This window comes from Coloeus monedula, assembly GCF_965178545.1.
Source record: "Coloeus monedula genome assembly, chromosome: 15".
Lineage (NCBI taxonomy): Eukaryota > Metazoa > Chordata > Aves > Passeriformes > Corvidae > Coloeus > Coloeus monedula.
In genome coordinates, this window is record NC_138795.1 from 13,761,869 (window position 1) to 13,774,977 (window position 13,109).

Here is a 13,109-nt window from a genome sequence, read left to right on the forward strand (position 1 = left end):
CACCATCCTCTGTGCTTTTGGCTTTTTTAAACTAGTTTTTTTTACCCTGACTAGCCATCAAAGTGATAATTTTCCTAGCCCATATATAGCTGGCAATAGGAAAATGATGTTTTTCTAGTTGCTGGTTTAATAGGATTTCCCATGAAATAGCATCTCAAATACTTACCAAGTCTTAATTAATGAACAGGATTTTTGGGGGTTCTTTTGTTCATGTAGCCTGAAAAACAAGGCTTTGTAGAATCTTCATGAAAGTCACACCTTTTTAGTCCGGAGAGAGATTTGTAGCTAGATTTGTCTGAGTCTCATTTTAATCTGCATGTCTTCAGCTTCATGAATGTGGGTTTTTTGATAATTGCTTTGTTAGTCCTCTGACACTGAGTGACAGTACTTTTCAGTGCTTGACAGCCAAATCCATTGGCATACGACAGTCCTCATACACAGTGAGGTGTTTTCTTTCTGGCTGGTGACAGTAAGAGCTTTCGAGTTGGCAGAGGGGGGGCTAAGACGTCTTCACAAGTGAGAAGAAAGCTGAGAGAGGATGAGGAGGTTGTCTGTCAAAATAAAAGCATTCATTTATTTCATCCTTCCGGAGTAATGAAATAAAGAGAAGATCTGAGAGCTACATGTTAAAACATAATTTTATTTATGTGTTGCTTATATAAAAATTTATCGCTTAACTTATTATCAGGGTCCTCGTGACTTGAAATTTTTTGCAGTAAGTGTAACAAATATTTCTTTCTCAGTGAGGTGATGAGTGGTTTGATGTATAAAGAGAATATTTACATGTGGAGAGTATTGCAGTACACTCTGACAACTGATCTGTTAATTATTTTTTCTCAAGAAATAATTAGTATAGAATGTGTTTATTTAGGGTTTTTTTTGTATACATTTATTCTATTTTAAAGTTAAAATCAAGATGAGTTTGAGAATTTTACACGGTTTACAGTAACTCAAGTAATTTGTTGCTTTCATTTTAAATGCTGTGGACACTTTCCCACTATAAAATAATGGTTTGATTAGTCAAAATTTCTGTAAAAATTCAAGATATTCTTAGAAATTGAGTGGACAGAAAGCAAAAGGATGCCTGCACTAATGCCTTGCTTGCTGTATCTGTGAGGGCAATAGTATTAACTGGTAATATTAACTTCTGTCTTTGGGGAAGGAGGCGGGACCAAAACAACCAAACAACAAAAACCCAAACAAAGCACTTGCTGAGCTCAGTCAGGTGGCAGTTAATTACCCATCAGGAAAAACTGTTTAATGAATCAGAAGATGAGTGATTTACTTGATCAAAGGGAGGTAGGTTATTATGGATGGATGTTGCTGATTACTGGCCATTTGTCTGTGCCTGGATGGATATTCATGAAATGCCCCATCTCTTTAGTCTTTGCAACTGGATTCCATTGCAGCAATATTGCATTTCCATTTGTCCCTTATATTCATGGTTGTTCTCTCTTCCTGCCAAAATGCAAGAATTTGGGTGTTTGGGGGACTGTAGCTTCAGTTATTGCTGGGCTCCAGGACCCAAGAATATTTCTCAAGTACTGTCTATGTGTGGTGGTTCACTCAAAGCCACCCTTGGCAATTTAGCAAGCAGTTCTGGTGCCCTCAGAATGAACCCAAATCCATGGCAGTGGTCACCTCTGTTCCCATGTTAATCAATGTAGAGCTGGTTACATAGGACAAGGATAAGGACACTTCACCCACAACACCACTTTTTGCGTCTTTTTACTTCTAATGAAGAGGTTTCAGAAAAAAAAGGCTATGTATTTTTAGCCTGTGTGATTGTGCTGGTTTGGACAAATTTGAAGGAAAATATCCTCTGATAGAAGGCAGGTTCCAACCTTCCCTCCCCCACCAGGTTCAGGAAGAAAGAAATTTTCCTCACAGGAAAGCAAAAGAGATAAAAAACTTTATTTAACAAACACACAGGAAAAGGATAGTAATGCTAAATAATAAAACCTCTCTCTGTGGAGAGAAACCTGGGAAGATTTCAGAGTCCTGTAGGTGTGGTCTCTCTCCTCCTCCTCGGAGCTGGGTCGTGGGCCCAGCTCCAGGGCCTTGGTGGAAAATTCTCCCGGTGTGTTCTGATGTTGAAACAGTCCAGAAGAGAAGAAGGGAAAAACCGAAGTCCCAGGGAAACAAAGTTCAACTCTCTGTCTCCCTCCGGAGAAGAGGAGCCAAAAGCTGGCTGAAAAGCGAGAAGGGCCCTTCTCTGCTCTTGCTGCCACAGAAGCAGAGGGGTGTGTATGTGTGTCCTTAAACAACTGCTTTGAAAAGTTCCCTCAGTTTTCTCCTCTCCCCCGTCTCGGGCTCAGTTTAAAGGCACAGAAAGGCACAAAATTAATTTCTGGGCATAGAGCAGCGATAGGGAATACACATCATATAGTCGCCCCAAGACAGTGATACATCAGTTTTACAATATTCGTGTAATGTAAATGTATGCTCTTCAGCAGTTAGTTTCATATTAAATCTATTTGTGTGCTTATGATAAAGCCTGGTAATACTGACTTTTTTCTGTCTGACTTGAGTGCTATTTTTCTCACAGGACGTAGTCAAAAAATTTTGGTGTCATCCACCTTCATGGTATTTTACAGCTCTGAGTTTCATCTGTTGTTCTTGATACAACTGCATCAAATGTGTAAGAAATATTCTTTTGGTGAGGAGTTTAAAGTCAGGCTTTTCAGCAGTTTTATAAAACCTGTTTAGCTTAGTTAATACTAATCTTGACTTTGAAAACCTAGTCCATTCCAAGAAAATAATGGGTGATTTGAAAATTGAAATTTAGAAGATAATCATTCTGTGTCTGCTTAGTTACTGTTTTGAAACACTTATAAACTTTGCAGAGCACATGGGCATCAAATGAAAATGTCCTATCATTTTTTATGTCACATTCCAACTTAAATGTTTGTTTTTCACTTTTGTATCCATTTTGTTCTCTCAAAACTGACTCCCACTTTTCCTTTTTTTTCATGTTTTATTTCAAGTTTAGTTAAGTCTCACATGATGTTCTGTCAGTTGTGGTTATTTTCAGTAACACAGTAGTTGTTCCTGAAAATAGTGGAAATATTACCTGCTGAATGTTATCAGAGCATGAACTAGTATTTTAAACAAATCTCTTCATGTTGAAGAGGACCTAAACCAGTTTATACTGATTCGAAAGACAGGAATAACACACTTTAGAGACTGTCACAGTGATAGCTTCAGTAAATAAACAATCTTTCTTTGCTGCTTTAAAAAAGAAATATCTTTGAATGGTCTTAGCACAGAAGTTTAAAAAAGGCCTAATTTTTTTATTGCTCTCAATTATGTAATTAAGCCTCCAGATTGAATCATTTTAAATGGTGGTTTTTTTTGGTGATTTACTATTCTGTATAGTTTCTGTCTGTTCCCAAGACATCTGCAATGGAAATGTAATATTTCTTAAGATTGAATGAAAATCCACTGGACTGTTGCAATCTTTTCAGGTGATGTGCTCAGGTCATTTTGAAAACACCAAGTTGACAAGTGGGTTTTAAAAGTGCTGTTGTGCAAGTTGATTATTCTTAATGTTCTTAGGCTTATTTGGGTTAAATTACAAGCATATGGGATTCTATGGAAATGTGTGATTTCATCAGTGCCAGTTTAAAGAAATTGCATCATTCTTCTCTCTTTTGTTTTCATTAACCACACAATACTGACATAAAGATTTTGAGCCTCAAAATGTCCAACACATTCTATCTTTGACAGTGTGGTTTATTTTTAATTGCATTTTAAGAAAGAAATGGCCCTAAAGCATCTTGCCTTATGCATTATATCAATTATCTTGGTGGAAGAAACACATAAAATACATTTAATTATAGGTCATAACCTAGCAAATCATAAAAATCCTGTTCTGAAGTAAATTGTTGCCACTAATTAGCTTTCGTGTTTGCCAGTACTAAAATAAATTTAATTCATGTCTTGCTAATATTGGTTATTTCAGTGAATCCAAAAGGTGTAAAATACTGATGTGTCCAGTCACTAAGTAGTTTGCTAATATTCAAGAATATATAAATGGAAATCTATGTTTAATAGTTTTAAATACAATATGATGAGGTTTATTGCATTTTACTTTAAATTGAATTCATGTTTAACTTCTCTTGAAATCCAGCAAGAAATGTGCTATTTTAAGTTCTGGTTTTATTTTTTTGTTGGGCTGGGTTTTTTTTTCCTTTTTTTTCTTTTTTTTTCAGTAAAAGTATTTCCAAGAAGTTTACATACTGCTGTGTGAGTTTGAATAACAGAACTGAGATATTTAATCAAGGACTGAAAGTGTTCATAACTGGATGTGAGACCTTTAACATATTAAATCACAAGGGTCCAAAGCCCAAGAAATGACCTAAATTTGCACTGCATATCAGGGACAATTGTTTGGCAAACAGTGTGGAGAAAATCTTGACTACTGTCCATGGATTTTCACTCTCTTCAATCTTTTTATCTGCAGAGAAACTTTTGGAAGTGCTGAACTTTCTTACTACCTAATTACTATCTAATTTACATGAATTTACAAGATTATGTAGGAGTTTTTTGCTGGTTTATCTAGCAAAGAAAAGAAGATAGCTTAGAGGGATGTTGTCATATTAATAATCATTATATAATTTTTTAAAAGTGACAAATCAGCCCTCCTTTGCTTTCCCTATCCTTCAGGTCAAATAACAATCAGAATATAGTAAGGCATAATTTTTTTAAACTTTTTGATGCTATGTTGTTAAGGTCAGAAACAAGAATGACGATGAGAAGTTGAATCGATTGCTATTGTGAAGCAAAATACCAAAGCTAGAAGGTTGCACAACTATCAGCTTTTGTCGCTCTCTGGCTCCTGTCAGTAAAATACAGCACAGTCATGCCAAAGGGAAATTATAAACAGCATTTTAGTCTAGGCAATAGGTAATGTAATTTTTATTATTAAATACTAAAAGCATTTTAAACAGAAGAAACGGAAAGTGAGCTCTGTGATAGGACAAGATCGGAATGTGAGTAGAGGCAATGGGACTGGATTAAAAGTTGTGCAGAAAGTTCTGTGACATCTGTTGAGCCATGGAGCACCCATTTCAAATTCATGTATATCCTTCAAAGTGCACTTGGTACATCCTGTAGGACAATCCCGATCTCTTACTTTCCAAGAGCTGTTAGAGCTGTAAGCCTTATAAATCAGCTGAACAACTTGTATAACAGAAATAAAGCAGATACCTAAATCACTGCATAATAAAATCAAGCCCAGTGTAGCCTGAGGTACAATGGTAATGTTATATCAGGTGCAGTTTGCAGATAGGGGAAATTATCTTTAGCCTATTAAAACATGAAATCATAACTAATCCTTTTCAACATCTGAGTGGCAGTAAATACTTCCTATCAGTTTCTCATTTGGCAATTTTTAGTTTTCATTGGTGTTGCTGCAGATTCATAAATAAACATGGATTTATTTCAGATTTTTCTTCTTTGGACCTACTCTGTAAGTTCAGTAAGCTCCATTGAATCCATCTTGTGTGTTGAAACCTCTGTGGAGTTTGGTGACATCAGAAGTGGCAGAAAGTCCCATCAGAATTTATGAATGAAAGCATGAGAGGGGGAAAAAAAAAAAGATAAAATAAAACTAAAAAAAAAAAAAAAAAAAAAAAAAAACCCAACCAAAAACAAAAAACCAAAAAAAACCACATATGAAGTAGTATCTCATGTGAAAAGGAATGAAATTAAAGTACGGGTTTACTTCTGCAGTCTGTGATTACCATCCAGATTTGCTCCTCAGCAGAAATGGTTCTCTGTGCAATTCACAAGGCCACATCTAATGATGGTTTGGAATATTTTATGGTGTTATTTTAAAAATTACTCAAGGCAGCCCAACTGCAGTCTTCCTGAAGTTGAAATGAAGGCTTGGGGTTTTTGACTTTGCAAAGTAGCTCAGTATGCTGGTTCTGAGTGCTTTTGTAAGATGACTTGGTAATGCTGAAGTCTGGGTTTGAAAGTAATCCTGGTTTTGTTCCTGAAATTTACTTTAGTGTTTATGCTGAAGGATAACCCTTGATTACTAGTCAGTATGCACTTCGTGTTCTGAACTGTCCTGAAAATCCACACTTGGCTTTTGTCCATGCATAAATTATTTGAGAAAAATGCATTTGAATGTGCTTTGTGTGCATGGATGTGGTTTTGTTTGGGTTTTTATTTTTCTCTTTTTTTTCCTTTCTTTTTTCTTTGTGCTTTAGCTGAGCATCTCTGGTATTTCATACTGTTTTCTTGAAGCTGAGTGATTAATTTTCTCAAGTGACTACACCTTCCCTGGAGCTTATCTTGCTATGGCAAGAGGCACAGTAAAGGGAAGTTGTCCCCTGCTCTGTCTTCCAGACCCATCTGGAATACACAGGGTAAAATCTTCATCTGCCAGTGCTCTGAAAGGGGCAAAGAGAAGTTTGTCAGAGATGCTGACTAAATGTCCCACAGAAAAGTGCTGTACAAATCTATCTTGTCTTTGAGCAGTTGATACTGCCGTGCCCAAACATTGCTGAACCTAGAATTTATGTTTCCAGTTTTATCTTGTTGTCTACCTGAAGCATCTAGATAATTGCTGTGATTAAGAGGCCTTAAAAAATTGCACTGGGGATGTTGATTACAGAATAGAACCTGGAGAAGAATCTAAAAAACTTTTTCCTAGTGGACAGAATGGATGAGTTCCTTGTCTCTTACTTCAGGAAAAAAAATGAAGATGAGAAAGTTCAGAATGAGGAATTCCAGGTCAGTGCCCATGAAGTGCTAAACCAGCCGTTACAGGATTGCAGCTACTTCCTTAAGGAAGAAATCTATGTTAATCCACATAGGAAATCCATTACTGAGGGACTGGAAGGAGCAGAAACAAGTCAGAGAATCATCCCCATCTTTAATGTGGATTAAAACCTGGAGACGTGATCAGTACTCTCCAAGTAACTTTGGGGATTTGATGTCCAGAGAGGTATTGTCACCTTGAAGACAATGAGTTCATAGTTCACATAGTTGATCAGCATACTGAGTACAAAGTTTGAGATTGCCAAAATAACATAAGGGTGGTGTTATATGAAGTTATATTCCCACTAGGAAATGGTTGGAACAAGTTAGATCATACAGCACTTCATGCTGAATAAAGTAGTAATGGTGCAAGGTGGGGCTGGGACTCACCAGGGAAAACTTGCAATTGTACGGAAGTGCGGAGGAGAAAGCACAGCTACAGATACATATATATGAGTTATTTAAGATGTTAATTGCATTTTTAATAGGTAAGGGAAATTGAGTAGGATTGATATGGAAGTTGAAGCAAGGAAGCATGGATAAGTGATCTCATTAAGTGGTTTTATAATGGTAATGAAAGCAGGAAGGGATGGTCTGTTGAGAGGGTGGGCCAGATTCAAACCCTTTGTAGGCAATTATGAACTTGTTAAACTTGGAATTGAATTTGTGATTTTGATTCAAATGCAAAAATAAAAATGTATTGCTGGTGGCCTCATTATGTAGCTGGGCTAAGTGACAAACTTGGCCAAGAAATCAGAGCAATGCTCTGTCCTAAATTCAACGAAGCTGGCTGAGCACTGCCTTCCTAAACTTCACAAATTCCAGTTTTCCCTGTAAAATTGGGTCAAGATTACTATTACAGGCAATATGTGATAATAAATGAGGTCTGAAAACTAACAAGATCTATAAGGTTAATTTTCCTATTTGTAAATTTGAAATTTTTCTCATACAGTTTTCCTTCATGTAGCAAGGGTAAACAGCCCTTTACACTGGAGACTACATACTGCAGTAAAACAGTTTCATGTTCCCAAGTATTTTTCTCCAAAGACCAGTCTCTTGCTAGAGATGTTTGATGGAGTATTATAAGGAAAAAAAGTCACATGTAATTACATCAATTGTTTTACTCACAGGCAAAACAGATAAATGAGAACTACTGAAAAAGACTGTCACGTGGTGGGTTGTTAGTTCAGGGTTTTTTCCTTCTGAAGTGAATGAAAGCAAATTAAGGGCTGATTTAGGATAGGACTAAAATCACTTAAAATAAGAGGGGGCACACATGCTCTGAGACCTTCTCAGTAGTGTACTGTAGGTAGAAATCAATAACGTATTTAAGGAAAATGTTATTAGAAAGAAAAAGGAGAAAAGTAAAGCCTTACTCTATATGAACATTTAGTGCTGATGGTAGAATATTAGTAACAGGGTACTGCCAGACATTTGAAAAACTCCACATCTGAGACAATATGTAGACCATTTTGTTTTGCAGGTTTATCTGCTTAAAGCACCTGAGAAGCTGTGTTAAATACTGATAGGTTCCAAATTTAAAGTCTAAAGGGAATTGAAAATGATAAAATTGGCTAGGCATGAGTAGATAAGTATTTTCGGATGCTGTGAAACTAGGAATTTTCAGATCTGATGTGAGTGTCCTTCAGAGAAGGTAAATCTAGTTTTAGAGTAATAGCCAAATACAACTTGAATCAAATCAGAAAAAGCATTAGTTTTGCTGAAGTCTTCAAATGATTGCTTGATGTTAATAACTGAATGAGTTTCCTGCCCATAATCCAGGTTATGTAATGTATTGAAGATTTTCTGGGTTCTCTAAATGTGTTATTTGTTACTACTGTTTATCCTCAGATTCATACCCAGTGTGGGCTGCAGCAAATTAGCCAATTAGTAGTGGTAGGTGGGGAGGTGTCTCGGGGATTAAGGCACTCAGACATCTACTTGTTAATCATACAAATAAATAAAGAAAGGCAGTTGCCATGATCTGTGGTTACCTAGATACCAGACACTGTGACTCAGAAGCTTTTGATCATTTCTCACTCCATAGAAGTTTTTCTTCTGAGTCTGAAAATATCTACTTTTCATTTTTAATAGTTTATTGAATGGGTTTTTTTCTGATAAGGGTTACAAAAAATAATAACTTATAATATTTGTGCATATATATGAACACTCTAGTCATTATAAAATCCTTTTTTTTCTTCTTTTGAGAACTTGCCAGGTCTTCTATTATTTCCTTAATCCCTGCTTGAAATGGGATTTTTGTCCAATAAGAATAAACTTAAGTAAAACCTATATGTGTATTTGTACAACACTACAATGTTAATCTTTTAGTTCATCCCATTAAAACAGCACTGTAATGTATCTAGCAAGAAGCTGTCATTATTGCATGTGCAGAATAAGCAGAAAAATTTGAGGCAAACTTGAAAGACACAGCCATGTTTTTTACTGTAAGTTTCTTCTCACTTACTGTAAAGAATACAAGAATTAGAGATTATGTACTATAAGAGGGAGCAAAAATTGCAAAAATCTGCTGCAAGATAATAAATACTGTAATTTATATCGTTTATGTACCTTGAGTTAGGTTGCCTTCTAAAAATGATGTCATTTTTCTCTTAAATATTTAAGTCAATTTTTAGCTCCTTGTCCCAAAATATATGATTATATCACATAGATTTATTTATATACAAACATTAAGAAAAAAATCATGACTGAGTTACATTGTGTTTTATCATCTTAGCTGTAGGTGCTGAGTTGAACAAGGCTTTCCTTTTCTGAGCTACCCTGTTAAAATTTGCTTGATTTGTTTTGATATCCTGTATGGTTGAAACATTTAGACTCAGTCACTGCCCTGATTAGGGTTTAGGATGTCATCACTAAGTGTTATACCATTGCAAATCCTCATATCTTATAGATTTGTCTCTTTATATAATTGTTCTATTATGGTTCTTTGCTCTGCTACTTCCATATGGGAACCCAGGAGACCATGGACAGCAACAATTAAACCAGTGACAACAGGAATTCTCTCCATCAATATCAAAGCTAACAGGAATTTCTTCTTCTGTTTATTGAGACATTTTGTATCAGGTTTACCTCTTCCACAGGGAGAAATAAAAGGATAGTGTGAAAAAGGAAGCAATTGCAGCATAGTTAAACTGATTTATGTGTTAGGAAGAAACTGCATTTCAAATGTGAGAATAGCTTTAAAAATAACATGGTGAAGGTAACTGGAGAGACTCTTGAAGTAATTGTCCCTGAAAGCTCCAGCAATTAAGTACTTCTGGATCAAAATACTGTTTGAAAAATATTACTAAATTACCTCTATGAACCACAATCTTCCAAACTCAAGTACAGTGAACTGTGTGTACATTTATTTTAGTAAACATTATTTGGTCATTCAAATTAACTAGGGGAAAAGCCTTTTCTCTTCTTTGATTGAGTAGAATTTCCAGTTACCACTTTTAAGATAGTCAAGCATTCTGAAAAGGTACATTTTGTTGGGAGGTTGGCAAGACAAGTTGGACTTCTCAACCAGCTTAATTGCGAGTCTTTTATGTTAAATTCTGGAGAAATATTTAAAAAGTTGCTGATTGTGCATTTTAGCTAATTTCACAAAATTTCAATTTGAGGACTGTCATTGCATGATTTGCCTACTGTGAGGAAAAATGCAGAATACTCCAGTGAACCTCTATTTGTTGGTTGGGATGGTTGGTGATCTCTTTTATCAGTTTGCTGCAAAACTACAGGCTTATTTACAAAATACTTCCCTTGCTCTATTCTTCTCAGCACTCTCTAAGAAAATCTTGAAATTCTGAGGGAAATGTTAGGGAAAATCCTAAATAGGGCTCAAATAGTCCCTTAATTGTTATATATGTCAGGTAATAGTGCCTTGTAAAATTCTACCTGCAGAAGTGTGCCAAACATCATTTAGTTGTTAATTGCAGAGCATTCATGTCACACTGTTCTTCATATTTCAAACTTTAATTTCTTTTGGCATCTGATTTGACATCTGATTTATTGTCAGTTGTTCTCTGTGGTTTGTGTGTACTTTGGTATGTGATGTCTGTGCTAACTGTGTTAAGTCAGACCTGTTAAATTTAAACCTAAGCACCACTTGCCTGTACTGTGTCATCTCGCAATCTTTTTTAATTTTTATTTGGAGAACAGAGTATTTACAGAAGTCTATGACTAATCTTTCCAATTTCAAAAGCCCATAATCTTCCTACTTTCCTTCTAGACTTGTATTTATTGCCTGGAAAGAGAGACTGGTGTGCTGGAGGAGTGGATAGGAATGGGCCTGGTTGTCTGTAGTGTTCACTGGCCTTATTCACTCCAGCACTGTTCTAAAAGCACTCCATATGTTCAAAATTGTCAAGTAAATGTGAAAGCATCATACAGTGAAATTTTACAATAAACATCCCAGCTATGTAGCTTTTCATACAGAATTGAGATTGGGGAAAAGAGTTTGGTACTTCATGAAGTACATTTCATAAGGAAGTCATGATCTTGTACTCCCTTCTGGGAGGTACAAAATCATGCCAAAATTATGGATAGAAATTCTGGACCGAATGGAATGCACTGGGAAATGTTTTCAGACATTAACAATCTCATATTATTTAGTGTGATCTGAGAAATACTCCATAATTACTGACAGGTGGCCTAGAATAGGACAGTGAAATTTCCTATGTAATTGTAGATTGATGATATATTATGTGTATCCAGTATGATTTTAACATCAAGTCATCCCGTAATTATATATAGAGAGACTTTACAAGATACCTGTTATTTCTTCAGGATCCATTACAGTCCATCATACAAAATACCAGTTCTGGTTTTTAAACTATGTTTAAAAGGATTTTTAAAATAAAGGTTGTTTACCCAATAGATGGTGAGGATTTTTTTAGAGTCACTGTAAATAGATGTTTTGCTCCTTGTTAGGGAATTCTGAGATAGTATAGTGGGTGTTGCGATGAGTTGTTTCTATGTAACAAAAATGCAGTGTCTTTGGGGTTGGGAAGGTTCAGTTAATAGGGGATTTATCTTGATTTTTATCAGTAAGTTAAAACACAGAGCACCTGCAGCCATCTGCATGTGAAAAATTTCACTAAATGCAGTGAAATGAGTCATTCTTAAAGTTGAGTGGGCCCAGTGAAGTCCAACAAAAGATCAGGAAGATGATCAAAATAAACACGAAGTGAAAAAGTCTTTCAAGTGTTTGCAGCAAATCTAGGAATAAGTGACGAAAGATTTGTGTCGAAGTCATAGAACATGATATTACTGGATATGGCATCCCCTTTTATATGTGGTAATTTTATTCGTTGAGTGATTTGGAAAAGACTGTGTTTTAACTTTAATGAGTCGCTATGAAGTTGAAATTACTTGCCAGCACATTCATGTGTTTTAGTTGTTTTTTACACTGCATTTTACATGAGGGGAAATTGCAAATAGTAAATGTCAAGGATTCACTTGGGGCATTACAATTTCAGAGGCATGAAGCTAATACATATTTGTCTCATTACTGTCACCAGATTGAAGTTAGTCCATGGATGGCAAGAGCTCATAACTCATAAGAGACATAGTTACAAATGACCTGTGGGAGGTCACAGATATCACAGCTTCCTAAACTCACATTGCAAACGTGTTGTTAATAAGAAATGAGGTACATGTTGTTCATCATCTTTGACAAAGCCAGTTTTCACTGAAAAAGAAGTGAAGAGATTTTTTTACTTTTCAGTCTCAATTGATCACATTAGTGTAGATGATAATATATGAGAGAAGGAAGGCAATGCCATCCTTTCAGTTACTTACTGAAGTCATCTGTGATCTTGCTGTATTAACGCAATTGATACACTGTACTAATTGGCCTGCTGATATTTTGCTTACGTATCAGTATAGTGCTGAAGGGCAATGAGTATTGTATGGAGGCTTTTAAATATGATTTGTATGCAGAGGTGGTTTATCTCCTTCCCTGGCTCCAAAACCACTGTAGAGCTCACTGTAGCAATTCACAGTGGGTACATCTCAGCAACACAGTGTGTTGCTCTTCTCTTAGCTTAATCAAGTTAGCACAGAGAGACTGAAGAGCATTCTTAAGGTGCAGTTCTGTGTCTGAAATGAACTGGGTGTAACTTTAACTGAGTTTGTCCAGTGTTTCACATAGTTGTCAACTGAAGCTAAATGCTTTGCTTGTTTAGAATAGTCAATAAGGTGTAGGCCAGTATAACCTGGCTATATTTGCTTCACCTATTAAGATTATGTGGGTTTAGGACGTATTTTTGATTATGATGGAGGAATCTGTGCTCAAGAGTAAACATCCTCAAGCAGGTGGTTAAGTTGCT